Raw genomic sequence first — 12,601 nt, forward strand, 5'->3', positions numbered from 1 at the left:
TGGTTCTGAGGCAACCAGCCAGCACCTCATCCTCCTCTTAGCAGGCTTGTTTCATCTGTATCCTTCAAGCTGCCTGATTCCCAATCTCTTGTTCTAACCACTAAACCTGTAAGAAAGAATCTGGCCCTCAAATCTGTACATGTTTGGCAACAATTAAATCCATAGAAAGGATGTACCACTTGAAACAGAGCAGTGCTCTTTGAAACTGTCATAAAGAAAACATCCTTTTTATAAAAGCATGTGGATTTCTCTGCTGAAATGAAGCTGAGTGACCTAGTTCAGCTATAGCTAGAGCTCTTCAGATGCCTCACTCAGCAGACACAGTGGTGGGTCAGGCTGCAGCTGAATCATCACTTTTAGTTCAGCAGAGGTTGGAGCTTTCACACCCTTTTGATGTCACATTTTTTTTATTCATGTTACACTGATTAAAATAAAGTTTTGAAATAACTGGAGGGACTGGGTGTCTCCTTTTCTTAACCCGTTTCTTGAATACATCACACCAAGGGAGTTAACAGCATGGTTAACAAGTCCTTGTCCATTCTGTTGTTGGGTTACAATTACACAACTTGGAAGGAATCTTAACAAGACAGCTGCCGTGAGTCTTAGCAATCACCTTTCCTTTGTAGAAACAGCAAATCGTAAATGATTCATCGTTCTAAACAGATGAAGGCCAAAAGCTTCACTGCCTTATACCCTGTGGAACTCCATTTCTTTCTTAACACTTCTCAACATTGTAGGCTCCTGCTCTCAATTACAAAAGGTGAATGCACCCTGTGTCCTATGGCCAGGGTTTCTCAAGGGAGAGATCTATCTATGAAGTCAGGTGATGGCTGAGGCAAAGAAAGGATCCTTCATGTACAGATCTCTGCATCTCCATCCATTATTCATCCTCATGTAGTCTGGTGTCAGAGTGCTGGGGGAGGGGCTGCTAACTGAGCATAGTGCAGAGGTGGGGGAATCATCCTTCAACTTCATGCCAGTTAAACACACAATTAGAGAAGCATAGGCAGTCTGATCAGACAAGAAGTCCTCCTATTCTGATGTCTTATCTCCAACAACGGTAAGCACAAGATGCTTCTTAGATGGTGCCAGAAACCCTATAGTGGACAGTTACAAGGTGTCTTACGCATAGGCCAGTCTCCATCTTTGTTCAGGTCAACCCTAATCAGTAGCTAGATGTTTGAATTGTCCATATAACTATTTAATCTTCTGTTTATTTCTCTGCGTAGCTCCTTGTTTTTCCTCCCACCAGCAGACTAGGGATCATCATGGCCAAGAACTTGGGGTCCACCAGAAGTCAGACCCAGAGTACAGGTGTCTGTGCAGATTGCCCTGGACACATGCTGATCCCTGGAGAGTTATCAGATGTGGGACTCAGACCCTTACGGGGAAGGCAGGGAGTCGAAGCCCACTCTGCATTGAGACAAATGGAGGAATCTGTAAAGAATTCTCTTAGGAACTTTTTCTGCCAGATTCCCACTCCTACTAGTTATTTACTACAGGGAATGATTTGGGCAGTGGTATTCACTTCATGTGTCCGTACTGGAATTAGGGCACAATCTGGCTCTAATTTAGCAGTGGGAACTGGTCTCCATTAGGATCACAGATTGGGTGTGGAGTCAGGGAGAAGCAGAGCTGGAAGGAACCTCAGAAGTTCATCTAGTGCATCTCCTCAAGGCGGGATCATCCCTGACCAAAACCAGCCCACTCAAGGATTTATATAGCCTGCTCTTAAAGACTTCCAAGGATAGATATTTCACAGCCTCTCTAGGTAGCCTGTTCCAATGCTTAACCACCCCTGGAGTGAGAGAGTTTTTCCTAATATCAAACCTAAATTTCTCTTGCTTCAATCTGAGACCATCGCTTATTGTTCTGTCCCCTGCAGCCCCTGCAGCATGGATCAGAAAGCATTATACTATAGCTGAAACTTTCCTTAAGAAAAAAGAGACATCCTTCAAAGAAAAAAAACAACAACAAGTGAAAAGCACTATGTAGTACTTAAGGCAAGACTGACTGAGCAGCAAGGTAAGAGGAGAGAGAGGGCAGAATACAGAATTAGTCTAACAGATAATGAACCAGCAGTTTTAATGTGCTTTATTTTGTCTGTCTAAAAAAAGAAAACCTGCTATTCCAGTGAACTTGAATATTAGAAAATACCCCTGCAAAAATAATTTGACACTCTAAATGCTTGAGGTAATAGAATACACAGACTGTAAAATGGTTGCACAAAGCCAGCTTTGGTCTTCTTTAAAAAGCCTACAAAATATATATGTTTCTGGTAGATACTAATCAAAATCCTTTTCACCTAGGCATCACTTATCATCTGTAGGTCCTGAAGGCTCAGATTTCCGTAAGTCACCACTGGTTCATGGAGCCTTAATTATGGGATACTTCACCTGAAATGCGACTTAAGTTTGGAGTGTGGGGACTTGGGACTTCCTGAAAATCAGGCCCCTGAAAGGTATCTAGAGTTAGGTATGCTTTTAGTTTCCCCATTCTACAGATGGAGATGTGAGGTACAGAAGGGGGGTCAAATGGTTTGCCCAAATTCATACAACATGGTAGTGGCAGATTCAACAACAGAGCCTAGTTCTGACTCCCAGCCCTGTGCTCAGCTCCAAAATGCCAAGTTACGTTCTTCGGGGAGATATTATGTCCATACCAGTCCGTGAGCAGAGAAAGGCAGTTAGCTGTGTTAGTCTGAAGTGAGGCAGAAGGTAGAGGAAATTTATAGCATGAGCTTAAGTGAGCCCAAGCTCACTTCATCAGACATAACTTCTGAGTGCTTTTTGGTGTGATTACATGAGAGAGAGTCTCTTTCCCTGTGCCACAATAGGGAAGGCAGGATTAGTTAAGAAGCTCCTATGTTTATTTCTTCGGTCTGCTTACTTCATGACTGTCAAAAGGAATTTCTCATTGGAGACTTCACCTATAGATGCTCCTCTCTTTGATCTCACTTTCAAGGCTTGCAAAGGACAATGGCCAGGCCACTGACCTTTTTCTGCTTGCAGTTTGACTGACTGTGTTTGTTTCATTTTGGATTTGATAGAGTACAATATGTAATTGGTGTTTTAACTTTCTGCAATTAATAAATTGTATGCATGAATTCCTAACTATTTTTAGGCAAATTCAGATTCAGTATTTTATGCAAATTAGCTAATTAGCAATCGGGTTAAGAAGAATAATGGGTCACAAAATGTTCTAACTTCAACAGTTTTAATAATTGCAGTTTAGTTCTAATTATTTATAGTAATAAAGGGCTGGTTAATTTGATTGTAGCATACTTTTGTGAAAATAATTAAGTCTATGACATGAGACTTCACAACCACATTTGCTTCTAATTTGTTGCTGACTAATATGAATATTAGTGAAGTATATATCCGGGAGGCTGTAATATCTTAATGGGTCAATTTTATTTGTTTTTTCACTGTTATTTTAAGCTGCCCTGAGCCTTTTTTAGGGGGGCAGTGTAAAAAACAAATAAGTACATACATACATTGGAGAGGTTTTTTAAAATATTTGTTTTTAAATCGGTATTGGCCAAGATGAGTTTCTTCAAATTTGCCTGTGAAATCAGTCCAGGTAGTAAAATTAAGCCTTTGTAGGTATAGTTAAGAAAGTGTTTTCCTGGCTGAGTCATAAACATAAATCTTTAAAGAGCATGTCCTGAACTTGTTTTATTAAAAAGCCTAGTTAGAAATGTTATTTGTTTCTGCTCGCCCATTTGTTGAAGGGTCTTTAACATGGGGGCCTTCCTTTTCTGCTTCTGCCTACTGTTTGCTGCCAGCTGAGTTCTTGTTTGAATTCTGCCACTTTTAGTAGTAAGCAACTTGTTGCAGATCCAGGTGAGGGGCCTGCACGGCGGAACAGTGGAACTGCTTATTCATAAAGTGCTGTCAAATGCACAAGGAAACAAAATGATAAAGAAAGAAAATATTCTTTTCACTCATTTATTTTAGTTTTATTTGAGGGGCAATAATATTCAAATGAAAATGTGACCGATGTTCTTTCTCTCTCTTGCTAGCAGTACTGAAGTTCCTCAGTGATGATATTACATCTTGCTAATAATCCATATCCTGGATTGTAGCTAATTTCTCTTTACCTAACAAGAAAGCTACTTGCAGCTCTTACATTTTTCACTTTTTCCCACCTGGGGCAGTGACTAAGACACACCTAGCTATTCCAGGAGTACAAATAAAATACACATCTTAATAATTTCATACGTGTTGAACCATACTTTCAGAGCATAATTCTTCCCATTCTCCCTACTGTCACAAATCAGACTAGTTAGTGTTGATGCTTTTAAAAATCTCAGACTAAACAAATGAGGATTTCCTTTTTATTAAGTGTCCTGTTTCCTTATTTTACTACTTTTAGCTCCAAGCTAAAGATACTGCTTTTGAATCAACAATGATTCATCTCCCTACAGCTGTAAAAGCAGCCTGCCTCCTGGGGTTTGGGTTTGTTTTTTTTTAACAGTCTTGTCACCTTTGTTAAACTGGTTTGCTATAAACATGCATAATAATTAATACTTCCACTTGCATTTCTAGCTCACTTCTAGGTCTTCTGATAGCTATTTCTCTTTGGATAATAAAAATTCTGGAGGTTTGTTCCTTTAAACCTAACATCAGTGAATAGTTAAAGAACAGTAAGCTTAATTGTCTTTGTTACTGAGAATTCTCTGAAACTTAGGTGCTTCTTTTCTCTTGCTCCAACTTTTCGGCAGTGGAATGGTGCAGTTATGTATTTATGGACAAGTGACTGTGTAAGCATTCCTGTGACCTCTGCATTACAGGCAGCTGGAAGTGCAGATGGAAGCTATATGCATTAGGCCCAGGGGGTAGGGAGAGCCTCACATTACATGAGTGAGCCCCCCAGCCCTTTTGCTGATAGATAGAGCAGTGGTGATGATCATTCAAAGAAGCAGCATCTAGGCTGTGTAGGGTCAGAGGGCAACAGCAAAGGATGTAAGATAGTGAAGAGAGAAGGGAAATCTCAGAAAAGACTTTTCCTCCCTATTTTCTTAGAAGAGAGGCTGTGGCCCAGAGCTTTATACTGAAATCTGGCTGAACATTTACATGAACGCTTATATGGAACATGCTTTTGAGCACACACTACAAGTTATATCAACATGTAACTACCATCCTAGACAGGCTAATGCTAAAGAGTAATTTCCTGGAAATCAATACTGCAGATAAAAATGTTTTGCATTCCTTTTTTTGACTACATCTCATAGTTCATTCCCATCTTAAACTATTTTTCAGTCAATCACTAACTCCACTGGAGTTACTGTGGACTTTCATAAGTGCAATGGATGGTAGAATGGATCCCTTTGTAAAGATTAATTGTGGGAAGGGAACAAAACAAACCTGAAGTGTAACAAATAAATGGAAACGATGTTTGAATAAACCAGTGTGTCCGATAGAAGGAAGCACTCCACAAACATATAAGAATAGGTATCAGTGTTTTACATTGCTATGGCTTGAGTACAGCCTAGCACACAGGAGTACAGGAAGTAGGAACCTCGGGTTAGATAACTTTTTTGCTACTGGTTGGCTTTGTGATGTCACTTATTTGCCTTGTGCCCCCGTTTCCTCAGTCATATCTATGTGAGAGATCTCAACCTTCCATCTGTGATGCCAAGACAACAGCCCAGTGGGAAAAAAACCAGTGGATGAACCTGGGACAATGAGAGAGAGAATAATAGCTTAATCTGAGGAACTATTAACCGGGGTCAAAATTATCAGATGTGATCTTAACCAAATGGAAAGGCCTTGCCCTACGCAGTTAGCAAACACAGAGGCAACACCATACATTAATTCCTGAAAATAAAGTATTTCTGGCCACAGGTTGATCTATATGGAGCCAGAGACTATCCACACAAATCAGAGAGAGTCTAGTAAATCCAAATTGCTGTAAAAGAGCAGAGAGACAGAGGGGCTTAGTTTATTTTCTTTCAGTTTTTTTCCATCTAGGGATCCGTTGCAGTCAATTTCCCTTCTACCTGAATCACATACTGGTATTTCCCAACAGGGTGTTTGGCTAGACAAGAGCTGGTTCCAGTGACCTCTGGTCCTGGTCAACCTTCTGGTCTGATAGCGATTAATAAAGTGTTGTGATTAATAAATAAACTAATTAATGATGATAATAATGTGATAGTGATGTGTGATTAATAGTGATAATAACATGATAGTGATGGTTTCTGAGAGATGCTAGAGATCTAATTAGAGGGCAGAGGCATTATTACTGCTCAGAATTTTTTTGGAACCTGCCAGTTAATGCAGTATAGAAATGATAGTGACAGAATTAATTCAAGAAGGTTAGAGAGAAATCTGCCGTCTTGCCTTGGAATGGGAAGAGAACATGTAGCATGTTATGGGGGGATGGCCAGATATAGGACAGGCCCTAAGCAATGAATGGAAATTCTCAAGGCCTAACAAACAAGGCAGAAATTTCAGTATTGTTGCAGCTTCTAGGGACATTTCTCCTAGTTCCACTGCTGCAGGCTTGCCAACAAGTAAAAATCAAATAGAAACCAAATAGCATTTTTTTCACTGTCATTTGGTTGGTCAGTACCAGTGTTGGAAGGGATAAAATGCCAAGGTACACAAATCCAAAACTCTCCTGAAAATATACATCTTTATACGCAGGTCTTTGAGCCATCCAGTCACAAACACAGGGATACAGACAGCTAAGTATTAACCCTTTTTATTGTGTATCATTGCATTGCATTTTAACCTGTTCTCTATGTTCCTTGATTCAAGGTGACACCTTGAATTGGAGAAGTGATTCAAGGATATCTTGAGGCCAATCTGAAGAAATGCAGTATTAGCATCAATACCTGGGTCCTGAGAGTCAAGCACTGAATCATCCCCAGTAGTGCCATGATGTACAACAAAGCACTGATCATTTTGAGCAAACTTGCCTGTCTCTGGAGGCAGATAGATGAGAGAGACAAAGGGAAAGAGCTGTGACTCAACATCTCCAGGATCACTCCTGCCTTTTGAAACTATTTGCCACATCTTCAATTAAACATGCCGATCTTGAATTGGTCTCATCAGTCATCTACAAACTTACCAATGACTTCTCTATTTACTGGGAGACTGTCATCTTTCTATTGAGGGGCTGCCAATGACAATAGTGTCCTTTAACTGTCTTGTCAACTTCTAAGTCACTTGGGGAGCTACACATTGATTGAGGAGATGCTGAAGAGAGGGTATTTACAATCAGTTCTTAACAGTTTAAGACTTTGATACCTCTCAGTCTCCCCAGGATGTTTACCAGGTTCTTGCTGCATTTCAGGTTGGGTCTGACCGTCAAGAAATCCCTAGAGGGTTTTCCTTCCATCCTAAAACATCCAGGAAGTATACAGCTTAGCCCACACAACTTCCACTGTAGAGAGTATGTGGTATGTCTCTGTCACCAGAGAGGTGACCAAGCCTGCTACTCCTCCTTGAAGAACTGGAGAAGGAAGGTTGCAAATTAGACCTCTCAGTTCCTGCTAAAGATGAGAGAGGATATTTGAAAAAAGGCAGGGCCTCTTTTGGATCTTGTCTGTTTATCTGAACTCCCAATATTTTGAAGCCTTGCAAATGTGTTTGGAAATTCAAAATAAAATTGGCTAAATTTACTCACTCTGCACACAAGACATCTTCTTTCCCGGGGAGCCCCAGCCTCTCCTCCAAATTGTCTCAGGGACATTCTTGTGGACTCTGGCTGCCTTAGAATGTGACAAGATCCCACTGCTTTACAGGAGTCATCTGCCTCATATCATCTCACCTCACGTCACCTCCTTCATAGCCCTTTTCTTTGTGCCATGATTTTGGTTCTGGAAACAAATGCAGTATTTCAGGATAAAATACAAGTGGGACTAGGCTAATCTCTCAAATGGAAGGAAGGCAGACTCTCTCTATTGGCTGTTGTCTTTGTCAACTCCTGTTGATTGTTAGTGGAAAGTGACAGTGTATTTAATTTTGTGGTAGGAACAAAGTCCCCCTTTAAATACAAAGCCCTGCCTTAGGAGAGCAGCTCCTTAGAGAAGGTTGCCAGCAAAACAGCCATGGAAGTTCTCATTTATTTTTATGCCCAATGCTGCTGTCAAAATTTTTGTTGAAAGTTATTTTGAATATTTAATAAATACACTTTCAGTTTTGTGAGTCATTAGAACCCATCATTTCTGCTATGTGTTGTCACAGTGTGTTCATGTTTTATGCCAGTGTGCCAAGCATGCAGATTAGTAGCTATGGCCATGTGAAGAAAAAGGAATGCACTTGCCATTCTCCTGCCAGAACGCTCCTTTGGATGAGAATTCCACTTGGATGAGACATGAGACTGGCTTCCTTCTGCCCATCATCCGCGTCTGTCTGGGTGCCAGTTAAAGACCCCTTCTAAAAGAGTTACAAGCCTATTTATAGAGGCATATAATTTACACAAGTTGTCAAATGCTTTTAAAAAAAGAGCAAGTGGGGAGACTGCAAAACTGAACTCTTGTCAAGTATTTTATATTTCAGAACTCTCTTTTTGGGAGAAGAAAATACTTGTGTTTAATAAAATGAAAGATGGATTAAAACACCCACTAGAGCTAAGGGGGTTTTCCAACCTGAGTGCAAACTTCAGGCTCTTTTGTATCATGAGTATTAACTAAAATGCTAAATCCAAACATCCCCAAACTCTGGGGGAGTTTGAAGTCAGATCTCAGCTATGAAGCTTTCAGCCACCTCTGTTAAAATAAAAGAAGCATTTATCTGGCACAAGAAAAAAAAAGTTTGGAAAAGTGTGACAGCAGACAACTTCTGTCATCTGTCTCTCTTTTTTTTTAAATTTGTCCTTCAGCCCTTTATAAATCTGTCCTCTCTGTGGTATGTGAAGTCCAATGTTCATGGACATTGTCCATGTCATTCCACCTTTCTTATCCCCTGGAACAAGGGATGTGAAAAAGGTTCCCACACTTCAGTTCACAATTATAGTAGTAACAGCCAATTAAGGCCATTATTTTAAGAATGAGACTAGGACAAGAGGTAGCAGTGCATATTTCTTTCCATAGCCCCTTTTTTTCACTAGTTATCCTAATGTGCCATGATCCAGGAGTTAAGTTTTTCAGTCAAATATGTAGTATTTTGTACTGTTCCACTCAGTAAATGTTCTATCACATGCCATGTCTTATGGCCCTTGCTCAGTGTTTGGGGGATGCTAATTATGACAACCTGCTGGACAAGAAGAAAAAGTGCAAGATGGGTATTTTATTTTCTAATATTGTCATTGTGATGATTTTATAAAGTGATTTTATAAAAGATTTGATAAATAAAGCTCTATTTTATAAAGTGACAGCCATTTCATTAAACCATAGCTGCATATCCGCTTAGGGAAATTTCCTTCATTGAAGGGTTTTCAAGGAGTGTCTGATCTGTCTGGGATGATTCAAGAACAGTAACTCCTGTGAGGGACTGGGCTACATAACACTTGAGGTGCTTCCATTCTTGCAATCCTAGAGAAATGAGCAGTGGGCTGCAAGTCAGGATACCTCTAGGTACTGCTTGTTCTACTGCAGACTCTTTCTGGCCTGAGCAAATCCTTTCACTACATTGCCCCAAATGAGGATAATGATACAATGTGAAGATTGATCTGCTAATGTGCACAAACTTCTGACACTGAAGTTTGTGGAAGATGTGCCCTTTATTTCAGTGGGGGAGACTTAGGATCAGCAATTAACAGATTATCTCCATATAACTGCTGGGGAAAACTGAGGCAGAAAGCAAGACTCATTATTAACTTCACAGGGAGATAAGGTTGTTAGGACAGCACTTTGAATATGTCTAGTGTCAGACTAGTGTCTAGTATTAGTATTAATGAAAAGTAATATAATTTATATGTACATTAGGATATAAGGAAGATGGAAATAAATGAAATGGACTAGATGACCTAATAAGTCTTTATCATCTCTAGAAGTGCTGAGTGATTCTGATCTCATACTGCTATACTGGCTTAGTTCCATGTGCTTCATTAGAGCTGCTCCTGATTTATACTCTTGTAAGTTGAGATTGGACACCGCTGAAAGAAATACATAATTTCATATTTTAAAGAGAGATCTCTCCAACACATAACCTTTCAAACCCCAAACTATGTACTAGCTTTTGTAGACAATTTTGAGAAGCTGTATTTTCTGCATCCAAATACTTAGATTTATGCAAATGATAATAGTTGAGGTAGGTTTTTGTCTTTTTTTTTTTGGAAAACAAATTTTTGAGGCACACAAGAATTTGACTGTCCAGAAGTGATCTAAATTGTGATCCAGTTCCCCTTCAAGTACATGATGAAGATCTCTGTGGTCAATCCCATACTGAAATGCCATTCTCATTCAGCAAAGCTCTAACCCTACATCTCTGCTCTGTACCATAGTGTTATGCCATTGTGTCAGGTCACTGCTGTTTATTTGTACTCTAGTGGCACTCGATTGACTTAAGTTAGTGGCTTTGCTGACAGTCAGCACTGTTTAAATAGAACACTGATAATAGTTATTACTTTAATGATGCCTTAATGACACCCTCTTTAAAGGGAAACAATGTACAATTGTTAATGCATGACAGAAAATGCGGACTGTTTAGGTAGTAGATGGGTTCTTCCAACCTAATACAATTAGTTTGTCTCAGTTGTACCTGTTCATGACCAAACATATCCTCTTGAACCTTCTTATAAAACTCCTAAGAACGGAGCATTACTGGGGGGAAGCATGCAGAGAGGGGAGACTCATTTAGAGTTCGATGGAACAACCAGTTTGGCCAAGTTTAGACCTGCTTGAAAGACACTGGGCATGTCTACACAAGATGCTACATCGCCATAGTGACGAGCTATGGTGACATAGTGTTGGTGGGCACGAACTATGATGCTGCTGTTACTGCGCAGTAGGGTTGGAAGTGCCCCATGCAGCACCAAGACTGCGCAGTACCAGCAGTTACTAAATGACTGTGCAGTAACAACTGCTCAGTTGGGCATGTGTAGACGTGCCCCCTGTGCTGAGTTTACCAAACTTTAACATCTTTTTGATACATTAAAAGCATGTTAATAGTAATTGTATCCCCCAAATCCTGTCCTGATTATAGCAATAAATAGAATGTAACAATATCTAATGCACACATCTAAATTGAGTAATATTGTGAGCTTCAGGAAAATGTTCTTTGACTTCACTGGGTTTTGAATCAAGGGCCATTTAAGGAATGATCCAGAATATTAAAATGTTTTAATGCAGTGATGTACTCCTGCCTCAGTATTTAGTCCTCGTGTTCATTTCTGTTATATCAGCCACTTTATTAAACCACAGTTGAATATCTAGCCCCACCAGAAGCCAGTGCACGGCATGTAAAGTTGGATGACATTTTTTCCGCAAATATTAAATGATCCAAAAAATACAAGTTTGAGGGGACTGAAACTGTTCACACAGTTGGTAATACCTTCCACTGAAAAGGCATGAGGTGGAAGGGAGGAGGATTTTGAAACAGCCCATATGTTTTGTTTCAATAATTCCTAAATAATTTAATTTCAAAATGATATTTTTTTCAAACTCAATCTCAATCGTTGAGAAAATAGATGTAAAATATGGTTAAATAACCTGAAAACTAAACAAACCATTTCATCTCTGGTTGAAAGACATGTTTCAAGCCAGCCAGAAATGAAATATTTTGGGTGTTTGGTTCATCAAAAAACACAAAATACTTGGTTTCACATCAGCCCAAGTCAACATATTTCAGTTTTTCAGCTCAGCCACTGAACTGAGAGATCCATTATTCACTCAGCTCTAATGATATGCCAGTCATTGTAGTGGCTTTTTTATAATATAATTACAGGGGCTTGGAAAAATAATTAAAGAGTTACATCCAGAAACAAGGATTTGATTCTGAAATTAAAAAAAAAAAATCAAATATGTATGGGGAAGAGTTGTTTTTGATTTGGGAAATTACTGACAGGCCTCTAAAAACATAAGAAGGTTGTCTGTGAAGGTAACCATTACAACAATGATAAATGGCTGTGTGGTAACACTGAAAGTGCAGCATGTTACATGTCTTTCATTTTTCTGAGGGACATGTTAAATATACTAGAAAAGCACTTCAGCTCTGTTTTTTTTGTAGCAACAGCCATATTCCTTGTTTGTATACCACACAAAGAACTTCTTTTTTTTGCCAGGCAACATATACAGTAACAACGTTTTGAAGTAGAATTAAAATGGCCAGTATACTTGAAGGAGAAAGACATCATTAATGTGCTTTAGACACCATTAATTATTATATTTTTGTAACAATGGCTCTAGGTATTGTATACAAAACTGACTGAGGTATTACTAGTAGCAGAACAATCAACACATTCTTTGTTCTAAAACTGATGGCTACAGCGATTTGTATGAGTGCAGTAGACTCCATGGGAACGTTACACACCAGAGCAGCAGACCTGCTCCATTTCTGCAGGATGGAAATTATAATTATGTTTCCTGGTGGTACCAGCAGATATTTGCATTATGCTAGTGGTACAACTTGGTACAGGAGAGCAACGCAGCTGGCCTGCTGTATAATGGAAGATTGGAGTTAATACAAGAAATGCCTGTGTGCCTATGGGG

This window comes from Gavialis gangeticus, unplaced genomic scaffold (assembly GCF_001723915.1).
Source record: "Gavialis gangeticus isolate Ggan-Ray unplaced genomic scaffold, GavGan_comp1, whole genome shotgun sequence".
Taxonomy (NCBI): Eukaryota; Metazoa; Chordata; order Crocodylia; family Gavialidae; genus Gavialis; species Gavialis gangeticus.